Source organism: Schistocerca nitens, chromosome 11 (genome assembly GCF_023898315.1).
Source record: "Schistocerca nitens isolate TAMUIC-IGC-003100 chromosome 11, iqSchNite1.1, whole genome shotgun sequence".
Taxonomy (NCBI): domain Eukaryota; kingdom Metazoa; phylum Arthropoda; class Insecta; order Orthoptera; family Acrididae; genus Schistocerca; species Schistocerca nitens.
In genome coordinates this window covers 52,783,140-52,805,327 of record NC_064624.1, presented here as the reverse complement: position 1 = coordinate 52,805,327, position 22,188 = coordinate 52,783,140, and the positions used below count along the sequence as shown (strand labels likewise).

At 41.9% G+C, this 22,188-nt stretch overlaps 1 protein-coding gene across 1 annotated transcript in view; it reads right to left on the bottom strand.

Annotated features, from left to right (window-relative positions):
* The window catches only part of LOC126213479 (poly [ADP-ribose] polymerase tankyrase-2-like), a 236,945-nt gene that overhangs the window by 155,401 nt on the left and 59,356 nt on the right, over nt 1-22,188 (bottom strand). The gene's annotated exons all lie outside the window — the stretch shown is intronic.

Here is a 22,188-nt window from a genome sequence, read left to right as displayed (position 1 = left end):
GTGAAGAATTAATCTTAAATTTGGTGGTATCTAAATACATGCAGGCATGAAAGGACTTTTATAAAACAACCAATTCTACAGTTGGGATAAAACTTTTATAAACGGACGATGAGTCTGGCGTTGCTCTGAAAATATTAGGCAAATGCTCAGTCATGTACTTGCGTGAACCACAGTGTGACGAAAGTCAGCCTGATGAGCGCATAATCACGAATGCCCAGTTTCCATGATTTCACTGACGGTACTTGAAAGCCAAATCCTGAATCGTTGTCCCTTCCTCAAGTCGCATTACCCTATCAGTTTTGAGATTCTAGCTCGCTGTAAAGTAAGGAACTGAAATATTTTCGATAAGAAATATTGTCATTGAATACTGTGAAAAATGTAATTTAATCAAATTATTATTACTATTTATAACAAAAACAATGTGTTGGACATATGCACTTGTCGGCCGTGGTGGCCAAGCAGTTCTAGGCGCTACAGTCCGGAAACATGCGGTTGCTACGGTCGCAGGTTCGAATCCTGCTTTGGGCATGGATGTGTGTGATGTCCTTACGTTAGTTAGGTTTAAGTAGTTCTAAGTCTAGGGGACTGATGACCTCAGATGTTTAGTCCCATAGTGCTCAGAGCCATTTGAACCATATGCAATTACTGTGTCACACCAAACTGGTGGCAGTATTTCTGATTTTTTAAGGAACATAATTCAGTTTCCTAGTGAACTTAGATCTGACGTGCACAACAAAACCTACAGCAGAACAACGCTCAACATTACGCAGTTTTGGGAAAGGGAAATTTCTGTCAAATTATGTATGACTTTCCTGTTATTTGGGCAACGGCCTTACCGCAGTGGATACACCGGTTCCTGTCAGTTCACCGAAGTTAAATGCTGTCGGGCGTGGCCGGCACTTAGATGGAAGTCAATCCAGGCTGTCATGCGCTGTTCCCATTTTTTGGGGTGCACTCAGCATCGTGATGTCAGTTGAGGAGCTACTCGACCGAATAGTAGCGGCTCCGGTCACAGAAAACCATCGTAACGCCCGGGAGAGCGGTGAGCTGACCACACGCCCCTCCTATCCGCATCCTCAGCTGAGGATGACACGGCGGTCGGATGGTCCCGATGGGCCACTTGTGGCCTGAAGGCGGAGTGTTTCCTGTTATGTTTTACATTGTTCGTCGCCCTAGACCCGGTGTCGGATTTCAGAAACATATAAGAGACGATAAGTAGAGGAGCCGGCCGAAGTGGCCGAGCGGTTCTAGGCGCTTCAGTCTGGAACCGCGAGACCGCTACGGTCGCAGGTTCGAATCCTGCCTCGGGCATGGATGTGTGTGACGTCTGTAGGTTAGTTAGGGTTAAGTAGTTCTAAGTTCTAGGGGACTGATGGCCTCAGAAGTTAAGTCCCATAGTGCTCAGAGCCCGTAAGTAGAGGAAACATAGGCCAGCTCACCATGCTACATATTGCCAATTCACAGGTCTCACCTGGTCATATGGCTCCAACTGATACCTTTCTACCCATTGCACCAATGTTAAAACTATTTCCATCATTCGTTTAATGTCTTCATTTCATGCTCAGTGCTTTATTCTGGCTTGAGCAATATCGCTCCATACATCATTTTTTACTGATTCTAACCTTTCTTCTACACTGACAGAAAAAAATAAATAAAAAAATAAAAAAGAAAATCGCAACAGCAAGAAGGAAGTGTGTGACATAAACGAAAGTTGGTAGGCATGTTTCCACATCTGAAAGATGATGTCTGTTCCAACTTCGTGCGAGTTGAGTTGCAGAAGAGTGGCACTAGCAGCCCAACTATGGGGATGCAAATCAGGTTTGCTTTAAATACATGCCTTAACGCTAGCTATGTTTGAGACTGCATGTGGTGAGCTGACTTTATTCAGGAATGCCTTTAAGACAACAAAGACGCAGTTCTTCTTATTCTTATTCTTCTTCTTCTTCTTCTTCTTGCATTACGGCCTCTGTAGGATCACCGGAAGCCCCTTCGTGGACTGCATTTTCCTCTTCTTCTCCCAGAAGCTCTTCATTCTTTTTCTTCTCCCCTCCCGCTCTTCTTCCGAGATCTTCAGTTTCCGTTTCTCCTGGCGGCTCCACTGGTGACATTCTAATCTTTTCCTGTATTCTTCTCTGTCATTGATCTCCGTCATATTTGTCATTGTATATTTGTTCCTCCAATTTTCCTTTCCTTCGACCTTCATCCCCAATTCAAACCAGTCCTTCCGAAGTTCAACAATCCACTTGGTTCCTGTCTTTCCCCTTGTTCTCCCTGTTGTTTCCCACACTCTCTTCGTCATTCTGTTCATACTCATCCTAATTACATGCCCAGAAAACCTTGCCCTTTTGAGTCTGATTTCCCCGGATATTGATCTCATGTTCCGGTACAATTCTTCCCTAGGTCTTCGCATCCACCTCTTTTGGGACCTAGTATTTTTCTCAGAATTTTCCTCCCTTTGCCGGCCGCGGTGGCCGTGCGGTTCTGGCGCTGCAGTCCGGAACCGCGGGTCTGCTACGGTCGCAGGTTCGAATCCTGCCTCGGGCATGGGTGTGTGTGATGTCCTTAGGTTAGTTAGGTTTAAGTAGTTCTAAGTTCTAGGGGACTTATGACCTAAGATGTTGAGTCCCATAGTGCTCAGAGCCATTTGAACCATTTGAACCATTTCCTCTCTTCTTTCTCTGGTTGCTCTGCCCCATTTCTTCCTAGTGTCATCGTCTCAGCAGCATATAATACTGCATTCCTCACTGTTGCCTTGTAGTGGCTTATCTTCGCCTCTGTGGATATATTCTTTTTATTGTATACCTCTCTCGTCATGCGGCAGTCTGAACTCATCTTCTTTATCCTCTCTGTTATTCCCTCCTTGCTCCTGTTCCTTCCTGTTATAAATTCTCCCAGGTAATTAAACGTGTCCACCATTTGCACAGTGCCTTCCGGTGTTTCCCAGTTTGCAGTGGGGTTTAATGTCTTTGTCTTGTTATAGGCGATCCTCAGTCCCACCTACCTAGCTACCTTACTTAAGTTGTCGAGTTGTGTCTTTGCGTCTTCTTTCGTCTCACTTACTATTGCTATGTCATCTGCAAAGGCTAGGCAGTCCACTTGAGCCCTGTTGTCCTCTTTGTCCCCCACATGGGTCTTTGGTATTCCCATTTCCTCGTTTATTGCTCTCCACTGCCTGATGACTTCGTCCAGTGCTATATTGAACAACAATGGTGACAAAGACGCAGCTATCAACACCTCACTGAGTTACAATGAGGTCACGTAATAGGGCCGCGAGGAGCTGCCTGTTCCTTCTGCAATCTTGCAGGTATGTAGCCACTGTACGTAACTGGTGGCAGCAGTCGTCACGAGAATGTACGGTCTACATCTACATCTACACCTACATCCATACTCCGCAAGCCACCTGACGGTGTGTGGCGGAGGGTACTTTGAGTACCTCTATCGGTTCTCCCTTCTATTCCAGTCTCGTACTGTTCGTGGAAACAAGGATTGTCGGTATGCCTCTGTGTAGGCTCTAATCTCTCTGATTTTATCCTCATGGTCTCTTCGCGAGATATACGTAGGAGGGAGCAATATACTGCTTCACTCCTCGGTGAAGGCCTGTTCCCGAAACTTCAACAAAATCCCGTACCGAGCTACCGAGCGTATCTCCTGCAGAGTCTTCCACTGGAGTTTATCTATCATCTCCGTAACGCTTTCGCGATTACTAAATGATCCTGTAACGAAGCGCGCTGCTCTCCGTTGGATTTCTCTCTCTCTTCTATCAACCCTATCTGGTACTGCTGAGCAGTATTCAAGCAGTTGTGACATTACAGCCTTTATCACTGCGATTTTTTAACATGTAAAAGTTTTTTTCCGTATTCGCGTCAGTATGTGCGAACTTTTAACATATACCAATGAATGTTGTAGCCAGATATCTTTGCCGCGCTCCTGAAAAGCGCAGAATATCACGATAGCTATAAACTGTTATACGCTGCTATCGATCAGAGAAGAAAAACGATGCACCTATGTTTTAAAATAACAATTGCCAATTTTTACTTCTGCAGGGAGCCGCGCCGCTCTCTAGCTGTTCTTCTGTGAATGTGTTGCGAGTCGGACGCAAAAGTATTGTGCTCCATACTGAGATAATAATTTTATTGTAAATTTAAGAGTTTAAGTGATTAAAAATATATGTAGCCACAAACAAGCGAGAATGTGTATCATGAAAATTCGCTCCACCGCCACAATGGGTGGCCATGTTAATGTAAGTTTCCGTTTTATAATATAATACTTGAAGCCTTGAAGTTTATTTAATTTCAAAGAAAATCTCTCAACCTTATTTTCATTAATTATACTTGTGATAATCTTTTCTGTTTAAAAGATTTATGCAGCTTATGATCCAGCGTGTGTTCTGTCGGAACAGGAGGCTGTCGTGACGACATCGTTATAGTGTTTATTCCAAGTTCTTTCAGTTCCGTTTATGTGTTCGTACAAATCCAATTAGTTGGTCCCTTAGGTTTCTTTCATGTAACTTCTGTCTGTTTTCTCCGCGCGATCTTCCTCCGAAAAAAAAAAAAATTCTGTTCATTTTTTAGTAATTTTCGATATCGCGAATGAGAAAAGACAGCCGCCTCCTGCTCCGAACGGAACACCACGACTTTTCTAACGTCGGAGAGTACCGCACGAATTTTCCGCTAAAAGGTAATAGAATTTCTTAAAGCTGGATCAATTACACATGTTGCTGCTGTTCTCCGACAAATCTGGTGTGATTAATAGTAATTTATTCTGTCACGACAAAAAGAACCAATTTTATTTTTACCAAAGCAACAAAGCTTTCAATTAAATTACAAAAAAAAAAAAAAAAATCATACCAGATCTGGCGCCCGAACAGGGACTTGACTAAAATATTGAAAGTGTCACGGTACTAATATATGATTGTCTTATTTCATGTATCGCTCTTTGGAACCCAATGCTGCATAAAATTACGGATGAGCAATAAATATACGCAATCTTGAAGGACGCGGTATTTACACAAATATCTTGGGATTTAATAAGACGCAGATTTGCAGTTTTGAAGACAACGCCGAGTGAGTACCAAATTTTCGTTTGCCACAGTTCTGTCTAAAGAGTAGCTCATTGACCTTCAAATTCGACCTCACTCTATCCTTTCTGTAGCTTAACGTAAAAAACCACTTTTTTTTCTACGTAAATATTTGAACATTTTCTGTAACCTTTTGCTTGGCTTATTTGTTTTATACTGTAGTTAGTATTCTCGTGTAAGTTCAAGATGGATGCCATTTCAGTCTTTTCTGTGTAACAGCGTTGGCAATCAATTGTTTCAACGGCGTTGACTCCATCTTGTCTTTTTGCTACAGACGTGTGTCATTTATTACCCACGTAACATTAGACATTTGACGAACGCGCCGCGACTTTAACTTGCGCGGCAAGAATAATTGACAATCAGAATTTCAGTTGGCAGTACCCATTTTAAGTTGGCAATAGTTGAATTTCATTATGGCGGACGGACAATCGAGCGCGAACTCTGCAGACGAAAGCGACGGCACTGTTAACAAACATTACCGACTCCGCTCACGCGGAACGACGGCCCGGACAGACGACAGACAAGAGATAGCTAACTTGGACGACACTCAGCAGGAAACACCCACCTCACCGATAACGGTATCAGTTGACATTGTCAAAATGTTACAGGAATTGATACTAGACAGACGTGATCGCGAACAACGTGAGAAAGACAGGGACAAGTTTTTATCAGAGTTGAAAACGGATATGACAACACAGATTGACTCAGTTAGGAATGACGTAAATACCATCATTGATGCGAAAGTAGGTACCCTCACTACGCAAGTAGGCTCTCTCACAGCACAGATAGATTCGGTTAAGGGTGACGTCACGGCACAGATAGATTCGGTTAAGGGTGACGTCACGGCACAGATAGATTCGGTTAAGGGTGACGTCACGGATCAAGTAACCACTTTGACAACACAGATAAGCACTCTGAATAACAAAATTGATAACATTGGTCAGAATCTCACAACTCAAATCGAAGCGTGTCGCAAAGAAACCGATTCGGTAAAACTTGCGTATAAAACAGTTGCACGACAGGTAGACGAGTTAGCGACAGCGGTAGCCACTGTAGAATCAAAAGTAAGTGCAATGGCGAATGACATTTCGGACCGAACTATTGAGGAAAGAGTTAACAGTAGTGTTGCTTCGCACACTAAAGCACTTACCGAACATTACAAAGAATGGATTGATGTACAAGAGAAGCTTGTTGAGGAGAAGGTTACACGCGACTTGAAAGATGTTAAATCCGCAACCTTAGACATATTATCTGCACCCGGCAGTTCAGGAGACACTGTTTGTACTGAACTAGGCCAAATTAGACGAGTGTTTACCCGGGATTTGCCGGAATGGCGGAAGCAAGTAACAGATGAGATATCCGACCTGAAACAGCAAATTCAAACACTACAGTATGATAACCAGAGTGACGGGAAACACTCACTACCTTCTGAGCCAGATGAACATCAATACCAGACAACACAACACACCACAATACACTCCGCGACTTAAAAATGAATTTAACGATTCACACAACAACAACACTGAACAATTGACAATCACAACCCTCATGAAAGAGGAGAGTGTATTGAAACACAGAGTTTTTCAACCATTCCAACCGGAAAAGCGAAATATTCATCCAGTCGTTTTCCTAAAGAACTTTTCAGGAGTCTTTCCAGCTGCCTGGAATGACAAACAGAGAATACAATTCATTACCGGATACATACAAGGAGAAAGTGCTATATGGGGAACCGAGATGGTTGATAAGTGCAAAACATTTAGCGAGTTTGAGAAGAACTTTTTAAGCAAATTTTGGAGCGCAGGTGTTCAGCAACGCCTACGCAAAGAGGTCTACAACGCCGAACCTTTCCATTCGAACAGTGGCGGACTTCGCCGGTACTTTGAAAAGTACTTGAGAAAGATACAATATTGGGACACTCCCATAACAACAAAAGATGTTATTATGATTCTTAAGTCAAAACTACCCATTTCCATACGCGAAAAATTAGTGAACGTGTCAGAGGAAGATCAGGATGCATTTTTATCCGTCCTTGATTCGCTCGATCTTATACACGAAGACGCGCGTGCGAATGCTAACCGTAAGAACAACAACGCAGGCACGTATTCGAATGGAAACGGTAGTAATGGAAATGGTTCACACGAAACACAATACGGAAACAAACAGCACAATGACCGCAATAGAGGCCGAAACAATGGTTACCGTAATGGTAAACACAAAAACAAGCATTACGGCAACCAACGGTACAATCCAATATACAACACGCAACAACAGTATTACGGGAATGCCCCATACCAATCAAACAATAACGGTAGTAACTTCTACCAGAATGGGAACAAATACAAGGGTAAACGTTGCAACAATCAAAATTGCGGAGGTCAGCTACCTCCACCACAACCCTATGGGCAGCCACAACACCAGCAACAACAGCAATACACGCCTCAGCAACAACCACTCATGCAACAACAACAGTACACGCCACCACAACAGGACTTTAGATACAATAACAATAAACCAAGAAAACAATACAATCCACCGGTATATTTTACGCAGGCAAGTAATGTACCGATTTTTCAGCCTGGTAACCAAGTGCATTACCAACAAGGGTTTGATACAAATCAACACACACAATGGGTAAAAAACCAGCGAGAATGGTCAAGTGATGTGACAGAAGAATCAAATCAGTCGCATCACAAGAAAGCGGAAAACTAAAGGCAAGCATTGGTATCCTTAGCTGTACAGGCGAATCTACGCAAGAAGTCTTATGACAAGAAGGTATCTAAGGCTCTTACATATGATATTAATGAAAAGGTACTTTTACGGACAAATTTTAAGCCATCGAAGTTGTTGAAAAGAAATCGGAAATGGAGGCTATTGTACGACGGACCATTTGTAGTAATTAGAAAACCACATACAGGATGTTATCTAATAGCGGATCCAGCATCTGGCAGAATTAAAGGATTGTATCACCACCAGGATCTCAAGAAGTATAACGAGGCAAAGTAACAAGCAAAGGAACATTAGCCTAAGGTTTAACCTGTGAAACACCTCGGTATTCAAACACACCAATACGAGTACTCACACTTTGGCGAAAAAACTATGGAGGTAATTGAAGATTTGATTTATTATGGCGTACGAAAAAGAAAGCACATTCCATTTGAGAGGACAGATTCTCAGTTAGTTTTAAGTTAGTCATAGGTGTAAGCAGTCCAAGTTGGCTGTTGGCATTGAGGAAAGGAGATACGGAAGGAAGTAGCAGATTGCCACCTTCCAACTCCAATGAATATATATGTATGTGAAATATTAGGTTAAGCAATTTCTTTTTCAGCCCTCAAGATGGAATGTTAGTCTTTAAGTGTACAGAGTACAGCCTGTTGCATGTAAACTGTGCGTTATTGTAACACCGCCATGAACTATACCTTTTGTTAGCGCGATCTTTAGAATTAAACAGGTTTGTGTAGCCAAGTGTTTGAACTGTCAAAAGCAGTAAATAACAGAGAGAGAGAGTATCACGTAGTATTTGATAGTTTTCAGGAGATTCAATCTCAGATTCAAAGTATCATCTACGAACAGTAAGCCTCATAAAGATTTAATAGCTAAGCAACAAAGCATTTCCTTTATTCTGTTTTACAACAGCTGTTAGGTCATGTAGTCGAGAGTGCCACTACATGGAAACATATACGTCGTACTGACAAGTCTGAAGTATTCCTGATGGTAAACGTTTCTTCTTTAAACATGTAAGATGCACTAAAGTAATTAGTTATTTCACAGCCAAGCCCGACAAGCGCCCAGAAGGAAGCGTGAGAAACTAGAAAGCTGTCACCAGATATGACTCACAATAATAAAACTAAGATCTGATATTAGATTAAAGAATAGCCACTTGAAGGCACACGTGACGCATGTCATGCATCTAAGGTCACAAAAATATCCTAGTGTAGTTGTGCTAGAATTTGTATATGTATACAGTATATTTATGTTCATATTTGATCCTCTCCTCTTCCACTTCCCCATCCTATCCCATTAAAAAAAGTGAGGATTAGAATTTGACAGGCTCATCTGCGTGCTCTTTAGACGGTTGAAGTGGAAACGAAATTTGTGGGAGAGATCCGTTGGCGAAAGTTTTGTTCTAATCGCGTATCGCGAGTAGCAATGTTGAGAGATTATAATACATTCCGCGAGTAGTACTTGCAGCCAGTAACTTTATGAAGCATGAATCTTCCGGAGAGAAATGCATGATTATGCTCGACCAGTAGAGACAGAATTTGTTCAATCTGTGCTCTACATAAACAGTGACACTAAATTTTGAAGAGAAACGAAATAACGAGCTGCTTAAAAGATTTGTTTAAAAAAAAATTTACCTTTGTAAAAGGGAGAGAGAATAACCGAAATAATCGTGCCTTGATGCACAAGTAGTGGTATTCAATACGCTAATCCGGCGTGGCGTGACTGAAAAGGTTAACAGAATTTTGTGACTGTAAGCAAACTTAAGAAATGTATGTATGTATGTATGTAATTTATGGACCTTGTTTAATCTTGTAATGTATTTACCTGTGAGTAACTTGAACTGTGAACTTTGAAATCACAATGTGAGATGGGAGATGTGAATTTGCAGACACTCTAAGACGTTCTAAACAAAATGCGAGTGATAAAGTGTACAAAATACGTGTGCAGTGACATGTGTACACGCAAGTGCAGGTAGTGACAGCGATCACAGCAAAGCATTTTGCAAACTATATGTAAAACGTTGGCTTCACTTACCTGTGTGTAAGCAGCATGGCAGGTCGCAGGGACTGTCGTGTGAAATCCTCGAAACAGACGGTGGTATTTTCCACCCAAGTTTTCGATACGCCGATCGACGATGGAGAAAGGACACTAGACGTGTGTTTTCCGCGTGTTCTCATTTTAGCAGAGCGCGAGTGACACACGTTAAACTTCATACGAGCATACACGAGCGCGTGTTGCACTGGACTAGTAACCGGCAACAGCGCGGAGCTGCTTGCAATTGGACTCAACAATTAACATTTGAAACACAACCGACGCGCGCGCTGTGGGGGCGTGTCATTGACCTTAGAATGTTTTCCGTCTCACAACTACGCAAGAGACATTGCTAAAGCTATCACAGTGAAACTTAATTATGAACTTTATTTATTCTGTAAAAAGAGAAGTCTTAGCTTCAAATTAATTTCCATTTAATCAGTCACGTCGGATATTTTGCGATAGATAGTTAAATAAAGACAAGGCATTACTGAGCACTGAAACGTCAACTGGAAGGGAAGGTTATCAATCCTGTCCAGAATCCTATAAAGCCTTTACCTGTAAGTCTACATTATAGCACCAACCTAACACAGGTTTCTTTCTGTTTATTTGCATGTAAACGACATGACGCTTGATGCGAGACACTAGAGAGGCAACACGAGCGAACACAAAAAAGACGCTACCCAGGGTCGTGTGACCTCTCGGACGACGCCGCTCACCGAACGAGAATAGACGTTGCAGACTCCGGTTAAGGGTGCGCGTGACAAATAAAAGTGTACAGTGTAGTGTCAAGTGAAACGTCCTGATTAACAACGACATTCTAAAAGAATCTAATGAAACGGATAAAAAAACATTACGAGACCAAACAGGTCACAGACAATTTTAGAGGACTGTTTAAGTAATTATTTCAATGTATCTGTGTATGTTTGTCTACTGACATGTTTTGTTTTCTATATAGAGTATTATTCATTTATCTTTGTGTGTGTTAGACTTAAGATTGTTTTTTGTCATATTTTGTTTCACAGTAACAGCAATTAAGATAACAGTGCAAGGACACCTTACAATGAACTGAAAGAAGTGCCAAAGTGCACAAAAGACACTGAAAGACTTTATTTGTTTTCATAACTGTACTGGAAGCATAAAATAACTAGATGACAAACTCATTCCAATTTTATGTTAGAGCGAAAGTAAACAGATGATAAAACACAGTAATGTCTTGAAACTACATGTGAGTCCTGATGATCCTTCCGGAATCATCATGCCTCACGTGGGAGGCATTGTGACATTACAGCCTTTATCACTGCGATTTTTTAACATGTAAAAGTTTTTTTTCCGTATTCGCGTCAGTATGTGCGAACTTTTAACATATACCAATGAATGTTGTAGCCAGATATCTTTGCCGCGCTCCTGAAAAGCGCAGAATATCACGATAGCTATAAACTGTTATACGCTGCTATCGATCAGAGAAGAAAAACGATGCACCTATGTTTTAAAATAACAATTGCCAATTTTTACTTCTGCAGGGAGCCGCGCCGCTCTCTAGCTGTTCTTCTGTGAATGTGTTGCGAGTCGGACGCAAAAGTATTGTGCTCCATACTGAGATAATAATTTTATTGTAAATTTAAGAGTTTAAGTGATTAAAAATATATGTAGCCACAAACAAGCGAGAATGTGTATCATGAAAATTCGCTCCACCGCCACAATGGGTGGCCATGTTAATGTAAGTTTCCGTTTTATAATATAATACTTGAAGCCTTGAAGTTTATTTAATTTCAAAGAAAATCTCTCAACCTTATTTTCATTAATTATACTTGTGATAATCTTTTCTGTTTAAAAGATTTATGCAGCTTATGATCCAGCGTGTGTTCTGTCGGAACAGGAGGCTGTCGTGACGACATCGTTATAGTGTTTATTCCAAGTTCTTTCAGTTCCGTTTATATGTTCGTACAAATCCAATTAGTTGGTCCCTTAGGTTTCTTTCATGTAACTTCTGTCTGTTTTCTCCGCGCGATCTTCCTCCGAAAAAAAAAATTCTGTTCATTTTTTAGTAATTTTCGATATCGCGAATGAGAAAAGACAGCCGCCTCCTGCTCCGAACGGAACACCACGACTTTTCTAACGTCGGAGAGTACCGCACGAATTTTCCGCTAAAAGGTAATAGAATTTCTTAAAGCTGGATCAATTACACATGTTGCTGCTGTTCTCCGACAAATCTGGTGTGATTAATAGTAATTTATTCTGTCACGACAAAAAGAACCAATTTTATTTTTACCAAAGCAACAAAGCTTTCAATTAAATTACAAAAAAAAAAAAAAAAAAAAAAATCATGCCAGACAGTGGGCGAACAAGCGTATTGTAACCTACTTCCTTTGTTTTCGGATTGCATTTCCTTAGGATTCTTCCAATGAATCTCAGTCTGGCATCTGTTTTACCGACGATCAACTTTATATGATCATTCCATTTTAAATCACTCCTAACGCGTAGTCCCAGATAATTTATGGAATTAACTGCTTCCAGTTGCTGAAATGCTATATTGTAGCTAAATGATAAGGGATCTATCTATTTATTCGCAGCACATTACAGTTGTCTGCCGGCCGGTGTGGCCGTGCGGTTCTAGGCGCTTCAGTCTGGAACCGCGTGACCGCTGCTGTCTCAGGTTCCAATCCTGCCTCGGGCATGGATGTGTGTGATGTCCTTAGGTTAATTAGGTTTAAGTAGTTCTAAGTTCTAGGGGACTGATGACCTCAGATGTTAAGTCCCATAGTGCTCAGAGCCATTACAGTTGTCTACATTGAGATTCAATTGCCATTCCCTGCACCATGCGTCAATTCGCTGCAGATCCTCCTGCATTTCAGTACAGTTTTCCATTGTTACAACCTCTCGATATACCACAGCATCATCCGTAAAAAGCCTCAGTGAACTTCCGACGTCATCCACAAGGTAATTTATGTATATTGTGAATAGCAACGGTCCTACGACACTCCCCTGCGGCACACCTGAAATCACTCTTACTTCTGAGGACTTCTCTCCATTGAGAATGACATGCTGCGTTCTGTTATCTAGGAACCCTTCAATCCAATCACACAATTGGTCTGATAGTCCATATGCTCTTACTTTGTTCATTAAACGACTGTGGGGAACTGTATCGAACGCCTTGCGGAAGTCAAGAAACACGGCATCTACCTGGGAACCCGTGTCTATGGCTCTCTGAGTCTCGTGGACGAATAGCGCGAGCTGGATTTCACACGATCGTCTTTTTCGAAACCCGTGCTGATTCCTACAGAGTAGATTTCTAGTCTCCAGAAAAGTCATTATGATCGAACATAATACGTGTTCCAAAATTCTACAACTGATCGACGCTAGCGATATAGGTCTATAGTTCTGCACATCTGTTCGACGTCCCTTCTTGAAAACGGGGATGACCTGTGCCCTTTTCCAATCCTTTGGAACGCTACGCTCTTCTAGAGACCTACGGTACACCGTTGCAAGAAGGGGGGCAAGTTCCTTCGCGTACTCTGTGTAAAATCGAACTGGTATCCCATCAGGTCCAGCGGCCTTTCCTCTTTTGAGCGATTTTAATTGTTTCTCTATCCCTCTGTCGTCCATTTCGATATCTACCATTTTGTCATCTGTGCGACAGTCTAGAGAAGGAACTACAGTGCAGTCTTCCTCTGTGAAACAGCTTTGGAAAAAGACATTTAGTATTTCGGCCTTTAGTCTGTCATCCTCTGTTCAGTACCATTTTGGTCACAGAGTGTCTGGACATTTTGTTTTGATCCACCTACCGCTTTGACATAAGACCAAAATTTCTTAGGATTTTCTGCCAAGTCAGTACATAGAACTTTACTTTCGAATTCGTTGAACGCCTCTCGCATAGCCCTCCTCACACTGCGTTTCGCATCGCGTAATTTTTGTTTGTCTGCAAAGCTTTGGCTATGTTTATGTTTGCTGTGAAGTTCCCTTTGCTTCCGCAGCAGTTTTCTAACTCGGTTGTTGTACCGTGGTGGCTCTTTTCCATCTCTTAAGATCTTGCTTGGCACATACTCATCTAACGCATAATGTACGATGGTTTTGAATGTCCTATGATCCTCAGCACTATTTGTACTTAAAACAAAACTTTTGTGTTGAGCCGTCGGGTACTCTGAAATCTGCTTTTTGTCACTTTTGCTAAACAGAAAAATCTTCCTACCTTTTTTAATATTTCTATTTACGGCTGAAATCATCGATGCAAGAAACTCTACCCGGCCTGCTGAAAGATGTTCCCCTGGAGATACAGCTACACATGTGGTTGCAGCATGATGGGGCGGCCGCACATAACAGTCGTGCTGTGCGCGGATATGTAAATGAACTCTTCGTCGGCGGGCTAATTGGCAGAGGTGCTCGTCGGACATGGCGCCCGAGATCACCACACCTTTTTCCTGTGGAGATTCTTCAAGGTTCTAGTTTACCTACCCGGACGTGAACCACCTAGAAACGGAGAGTAATTAATATATCGCATTCAACATGCCGCCAATCACATCAGGGCAATGCCAGGAATCTTTGAAAGAGTTCGGCAAAACACCGTTCGGCGTTACTAAGCTTGTGTCGCGTCGGAGGGTCACCGAGCACCTGCTTTAAGTGAACAATGTCCTAGCTACAAAAAAAGCCCCTTTCCAGGTAGTTTCTGTACGCGAACTAACTGGTGTTGACGGGTTTGTTCCCAGTATGTTTTATCATCAAACTACAGTGTATGTGGGTATTCGCCCCCAGGCCCCCAGAGTGGAACGCCGGCGCGCCACCACCGAGCGTGCGGGCCGCCTCGGATACATAGCGATCTCTGGCAGACAAAGAATTCGCGGTTCTGCGTTGTCCAGAGCATCCGGCAACAGGGCAATCTCGCGGCCAATCGGAGACCGTGGCGCCAACTTTCCGTACCTTCAAAATTGTGCGTTGTTGACCTAGACAACATTATTAGTTTTGGTTCCTGCTGGCATCAGCTATCCAGGATAAAAATTTTGTGACACAGTTTTTCTCCACACTGTATAATCTAGGGAAAACGAGACCATCGACGAGCAGTTAGTAGCATTCATAGGCCGCTGGTTCAGATCTCTGTTTGTTTTAGTGGCTAACGTGATCAGAGAGGTATTGCTTACACTGCTTATATGCAGTTGGTCATTAACTATTTCTGAATGCAAGGACTCTTTGTATGTGAAAGTTTCCTTGTAATATCTGAATTTTTTCACTCTAATAACTTTCATGTCGTGTCCCAAGTTGGATGGTACATGTCCATGCTATATCAGGTGTTCGGCGAAGGTAGAATGACTATTTTCTTCCTTCCAGCTTTTTATACAGGGTGTTACAAAAAGGTACGGCCAAACTTCCGGGAAACATTCCTCACACACAAAGAAAGGAAATATCTTATGTGGACATGTGTCCGGAAACGCTTACTTTCCATGTTAGAGCTCATTTTATTACTTCTCTTCAAATCACATTAATCATGGAATGGAAACACACAGCAACATAACGTACCAGCGTGACTTTGTTACAGAAAATGTTCAAAATGTCCTCCGTTAGCGAGGATACATGCATCCACCCTCCGTCGCATGGAATCCCTGATGCGCTGATGAAGCCCTGGAGAATGGCGTATTGTATCACAGCCGTCCACAATACGAGCACGAAGAGTCTCTACATTTGGTACCGGTGTTGCGTAGACAAGAGCTTTCAAATGGCCCCCATAAATGAAAGTCAAGAGGGTTGAGGTCAGGAGAGCGTGGAGGCCATGGAACTGGTCCGCCTCTACCAATCCATCGGTCACCGAATCTGTTGTTGAGAAGCGTACGAACACTTCGACTGAAATGTGCAGGAGCTCCATCGTGCATGAACCACATGTTGTGTCGTACTTGTAAAGGCACATGTTCTAGCAGCACAGGTAGAGCATCACGTATGAAATCATGGCGGTGAATCGAGGAAGTAAAGTACATACTGACGAAACTAAAATGAGCTGTAACATGGAAATTAAGCGTTTCCGGACACATGTCCACATAACATATTTTCTTTATTTGTGTGTGAGGAATATTTCCTGAAAGTTTGGCCGTACCTTTTTGTAACACCCTGTATATTCTATATGTCTTGTTTTGAAGTTCTTTCCTGTATTCCTGAGATACACTGATTCACATTCGTGACAAAGTAACTGGGTGAGCCACTAACTATTGCCACCAAGAATAACTCCGAAAGTATGATAGTAGATGTTGCATGCGACAACGGGGGCCATAATATGACGTTGGTTTTTTGTTCCTAGGTGGGGTCGCGTCAGAGATATGAAAGTCAACTTTTTTTTTAGTGGAATGTTATAGTTTGGCTATCGAGACGATGATTTCATCTGATGGGATGCCACAGCTATTTTCTGATAGCGGCTATCGAGACGAATCCAGTGATGTGTAACAGTAAGGTCTTTGAAGGTCAACGGAGGTCAAAAAGGTAGCATGAACGTCAATTTATAGAAAGTTTTCGAAATGATGACCATTGGTATCAATGCAGTGCTGCAATCTTCTTATCATGGACTGAGTGGTATTCCTCATCACATCGGCACTTATCGAAACACATGCTCTGACAAATCTCTCTCGCGTATCGTGCAAATAGTAAATATTCGCCGAATAAGGCGTATCCATCTAACGTGCCATTGACATGTAAACTGTGTTCGACGGTTTCGCAATACAATACTAATAGGAACAGTAGGACTAGTATCGTCGAATCAAGCGAATGTGAATGATGTATTCCTTCGAAGAACAAGTCGATATGCTTCTCATTTACGTAGAATGCCAACGAAATTCAGTGAGAGCTATAGACTTTTATGCTGAAACATATCTTCAGCATACTCACCCGACACGTCGTACATTTAAATATGTGTGTGACAAATTGAGAACAACTTCTCATTCTGGAATTTCCAAATCGTTGGACTGGACGCGGAGGAGATGTGTCGTGGCCGGCTCGTTCGCCAGACTTGACGCCTCTGTATTTTTTCTTGTAAGGATTCGTAAAAGACATTGTTTATAAAGACGTTCCAACTACACCTGAAGATATACGAGAGAGAATTGTCAGAGCATGTGCTTCGATGAGTGCCGATGTGATAAGAAGTACCACTCAATCCATAAGAAGATTGCAGCACTGCATTGATACCTATGGTCGTCACTTCGACCACCTTCTGTAGATGGACGTTCATGCCACCTTCGTTACCTTCTTTGACCTTCAAAGACCTTACTTTTACACATCACTGGATTCGTCTCGATTGCCACTATCAGAAAATAAATACCAAACCATAGCATCCCATTAAAAAAAAAAAAGTTTACGTTCGTATCTTTGTCGTGACCGCAACTAGCAACAAGAAACAAATGTCATATTATGGCGCCCATTGTCCCATGCAACTTTTGTCCCACAAACTTTTCAGCTTCTATCATACTTTCGTAGTTATTATAGGTGACTCACCCAGTATATCTGCATCTTGGTATTTATCTGGTTTGTCTGTTGTTTGTTAACGTGATAGGTGCGTGTTTCTTATTCTGTAGGCAATGCGTAATCCCTGCTTCTTTTATGTATTCGCTATCCTGTGTGTTGTTTTGCGTTTGTACGTCAAAGTGTACGACTCTTTTCTTCCGTTAGTCATGTTATGGGCGTTAATGTTTTGTTTTCCTGTGTGTGGTGTGGTATCTGTGAGGTTCTGTGGTGTTTGTATTCTCTGCTTGTTTTCATTTCTCTTTGTGTTTTTGATTTTTTGGTTGAGCTTCTATCCTATATGAGTGTTTTAACCATTGTTTGTGGCTGTGAGCTGTACTGTTAGTAATTCTTTTTCATAGTTTTCTTTGCTGAGTGGAATATTATTTAGTCTGTGTAACATGTATCGTAGGGCTGTTAATTTTCGATTTTTCAGGTGGTTGGACGAAGCATGTATAATTGTATCTGTAGCTGTTGGCTTTCTGAAGATGTCAAGTGTGTGCTTATTGTTGCCTCTCTTTACTGTTATATCCAAAAAATGTATTTCCTTTTGTGTTTCTTCCTCCTTGGTGAACTGAACATTTTTATGTATATCGTTAATGTCTGCATTAACTGCTAGTTTGCCTACCATACAGATTATGTCATCCACATATCTGTATCAGTAAACAATTTTGTATCCTTTCTTTGTGATGACTGTATCAAAGATTGTATGTGGTTGATGAACATGTTTGCCAATGTTCCCAATATTGGGTATCTCATTGGAAGCCCATCTTCTTGTAAGTAAAATTCTTTTTTCAAATTGGAAGTAATTTTGGGATGTGATTGCTTTGAGAGCTTCAGTTATTTTATTAATATTGTCTGCAGCTAGTTTTTTGTATGTCAGTAAGTTTTCTTTAATTAGTTTTAGTGTGTATTGAGGTATACATGTTCTCTATGTTGAAAGGGTGTCATTCCGTTTGTGGAACGTGTAAGTCCTTTATTTGTGTTGAGTTCATTTGTTTTTCCCTGTTGTTGCATTATGATTTTGTTCATGTGTTTAGCCACATGGTATTATGGTGTGTTCACGAAATTAATAACAGGCCTCAACGAAATCAGGCCTTTGTGAACCTAGGATTCACTTCTGAATGTTGGTGCCTTTGTCTTCTTTTGTGTGATGTGTTGATTCTCTTTATCTGTGGATACGTGTTTGATGTCTCTGAGGTTTTTTATGTATGTCTGGAAATATGCTGTTGTACCAGATTTCAATTTTTTAATATTGTTAGATGAGACCTTTGGTTTTTCCCTATATATTGTTCTTTATTGATCAGTACTGTGTTGTTCCCTTTATCAGCTCTTGTGTCTATGATGTTGTCTTTCTTTGACATGCTGATTATGTTGTTTATTTCACTAGTTCTCGTGTTAGCCCAATATTTATTGTGCTATTTTCTTGTTTCACTTTCTCTGTCAGGATGCTTTCCGTTTCTACAATCAGAGTTTCTAGGTAGCGGTTAACTATTTTTGTACTGATGTTCTGTTTGAGCCCTTCCTCTAATAGCTCTGCTTCTGTCTCTATTAATTCTGAATCTGTGTGTTTCATTGGTTTTCGGTGACATTTGTAGTGGTACAGGTATTGTACTTTATAATGCTTTGCTTTCTGGTTGTTTTGTTAGTGAGTGTTCCGATGTTTCGTTCTGTGTATACTGCAGTGTTCTTGCTGTGGTGTGTTAATTTTTTTGTATTATTTTGTTCATTACTGTTGAGTTGTTAATAAATGGTGATAAGTCAAGATCACATCATGTAACATTCTATTAAGCATGAATTTCTTGTTATAAAGCGACTTGATTTCAATATTTAGCCAAGTGTTTTGTGCAAATTATTTCAGTCTTTGTGTTGCCAAGGAGTTGTTCTGACATTTGCATTGATATAACCCGGAATTATTTATTTTGCAAGTCTGACTGAATCCAATGTTTCAGATGGTCGTGTGGAGTGTGACTTGCGGAGTATTCTCAACAAAAGATAAACACTCAGCGACAATCGGCAAACTACACACTGTAAACACACACGTGTTGATCACAAAATGAAAAGTGCAAGATATCTAAGTGATGTGTTGTAACAAATATGGCTGAAAAACACCGTAAATCGGCCAGCTGGAGCATGGGAACTAATGAACACATCTCCAGGACCACATATATGATCTAAAAGCACTGGAAATCGTAAGTAACACCGAACGATAATTTCACTGCACGAAATTTTGTGCTACGAAAGTTGATTCTAATCTGAAAAACAAGAGAAAATGTAACATAGTAACATACTGTAACTACTACATAATAGCTGCGTGTAGTAGCCGTGTGGTCTAGGGGAACTTGTCACAGTTTGCGCGACTCCCCCCGTCGGAGGTTAAGAGTCCTGCCTCTGGCATGGGTGTGTGTACTGTCCTTAGCGTAAGTTAGATTAAGTAGTGTGTAAGCTTCGGGCTTTATGACCTCAGCAGTTCGGTCCCACAGTACTTACCACAAATTTAAAAAAAAAAATTACGGCATAATACACTTATTATATGTACAAAAATAGATTTAAGCGTCAGGAAATCGTTTCTCAAAGTATTTGTATGGAGTGTTGCCATGTATGGAAGTGAAATGTGGACGATAAATTGTTTGGACAAGAAGAGAATAGAAGTGTGATGCTACAAAAGAAAGCTGAAGATTAGATGGGTAGATCACATAACTAATGAGGAGGTATTGAATAAAATTAGGGAGAAGAAAAATTTGTGGCACACCTTGACTAGAAGAAGGGATCGGTTGGTAGGACATATTCTGAGGCATCAAGGGATCACAAATTTAGTATTGGAGGGCAGCGTGGAGGGTAAAAATCGTAGAGGGAGACCAAGAGCTGAATACACTAAACAGACTCAGAAGGATGTAGGTTGCAGTAAGTACTGGGAGATGAAGAAGCCTGCACAGGATAGAGTAGCATGGGGCACATTTTCATCTCACGCGTTATGCGAATAAACAAAACTACCGTTACTGGGCAAACACAAATCTTAATGGCGTTCATGAGCGCCCTTTGCACGCTAGTAAAGTGACAGTGTTGTGTGGTGTTTCATCACGTGGGACTGTCAGACCGTATTTTTTCGCAAATGAACAGGGAAAAACAATAACTGTCAATGCCCATCGTTACGTGGAGATGTTAGGAACTTTCGTTACACCTGCACTGAACAACCGGTTTCAACAGGACGGAGCAACATCACACACTGCACAGCGATCAGTGGCATACGTGCGAGAACTGTTTGGCAGCCGTGTGATCTCACGATTCGGTAACACTCCCTGGCCCCCTATATCGCCAGATTTTACAGTTTCTGATTTTTTCTTGTGGGGCTACCTCAAGAGAAAAGTCTACACGACTCGACCAAGAACCCTGGATGAGTTAAAACACAGAATTCAAGATGCAGTATCCCAGCTGAGATGTAGCAGTGGACAATGTGGAATCTCAACAGCATATATCACGAATGTATACTACTGGCCAATAAAATTTCTACACCACGAAGATGAAGTGCTACACACGCGAAATTTACCCGACAGGAAGAATATGCTGTGATATGCAAATGATTAGCTTTTCACACAAGGTTGGCGCCGGCGGCGACACCTACAACGTGCTGACATGTGGAAAATTTCCAACCCATTACTCATACACAAACAGCAGGTGCCTGATGAAACGTTGTTGTGATGCCTCGTGTAAGGAGGAGAAATGCGTACCATCACGTTTCCGACTTTGATAAAGGTCGGATTGTAGCCTATCGCGATTGCGGTTTATCGTATCGTCACGTTGCTGCTCGCGCTGGTCGAGATCCAATGACTCTCAGCAGAATATGGAATCGGTGGATTCAGGAGGGTAATATGGAACGCCGTGCTGCATCCCAATGGCCTCGTATCACTAGCAATCGAGATGACAGGCATCTTATCCGCATGGCTGTAACGGATCGTGCAGCCACGTCTCGATCCCTGAGTCAACAGATGGGGACAACAACCATCTGCACGAACAGTTCGACGACGTTTGCAGCAGCACGGACTACCAGCTCGGAGACCATGGCTGGGGTTACCCTTGACGCTGCATCACAGACAGGAGCACCTGCGTTGGTGTACTTAACGACAAACCTGGGTCCACGAATGGCAAAACGTCATTTCTTTGGATGAATCCAGGTTCTGATTACAGCATCGTGATGGTCGCATCCGTGTTTGGCGACATCGCGATGAACTCACATTGGAAGCGTGTATTCATCATCGCCATACTGGCGTATCACCCGGCGTGATGGTATGGGGTGCCATTGGTTACACGTCTCGGTCTCCTCTTGTTCGCATTGACGGCACTTTCAACAGTGGACGTTACATTTCAGATGCGTTATGACCTGTGGCTCTACCCTTCATTCGATCCCTGCGAAACCCTACATTTCAGCAGGATAATTTCTGGATACAGAAAATGTTCGACTGCTGCCCTGGCCAGCACATTCTCTAGATCTCTCACCAACTGAAAACGTCCGGTCAATGGTGGCCGAGCAACTGGCTCGTCACAATACGCCAGTCACTACTCTTGATGAACTGTGGTATCATGTTGAAGCTCCATGGGCAGCTGTACCTGTACACGCCAACCAAGCTATGTTTAACTCAATTCCCAGGCTTGTCAAGTCCGTTATTACGGCCAGAGGTCGTTGTTCTGGGTACTGATTTCTCAGGATCTATGCACCCAAATTGTGTGAAAATGTAATCACATATCAGTTCTAGTATAACATATTTGTCCAATGAATATCTGTTTATCATCTGCATTTATTCTTGGTGTAGCAATTTTAATGGCCAGTAGTGTATTTGTACAGAAGGAAGCCGTCAGAGGATCGTAGTTTTTTAAAAATGATAAATGCCATGAAT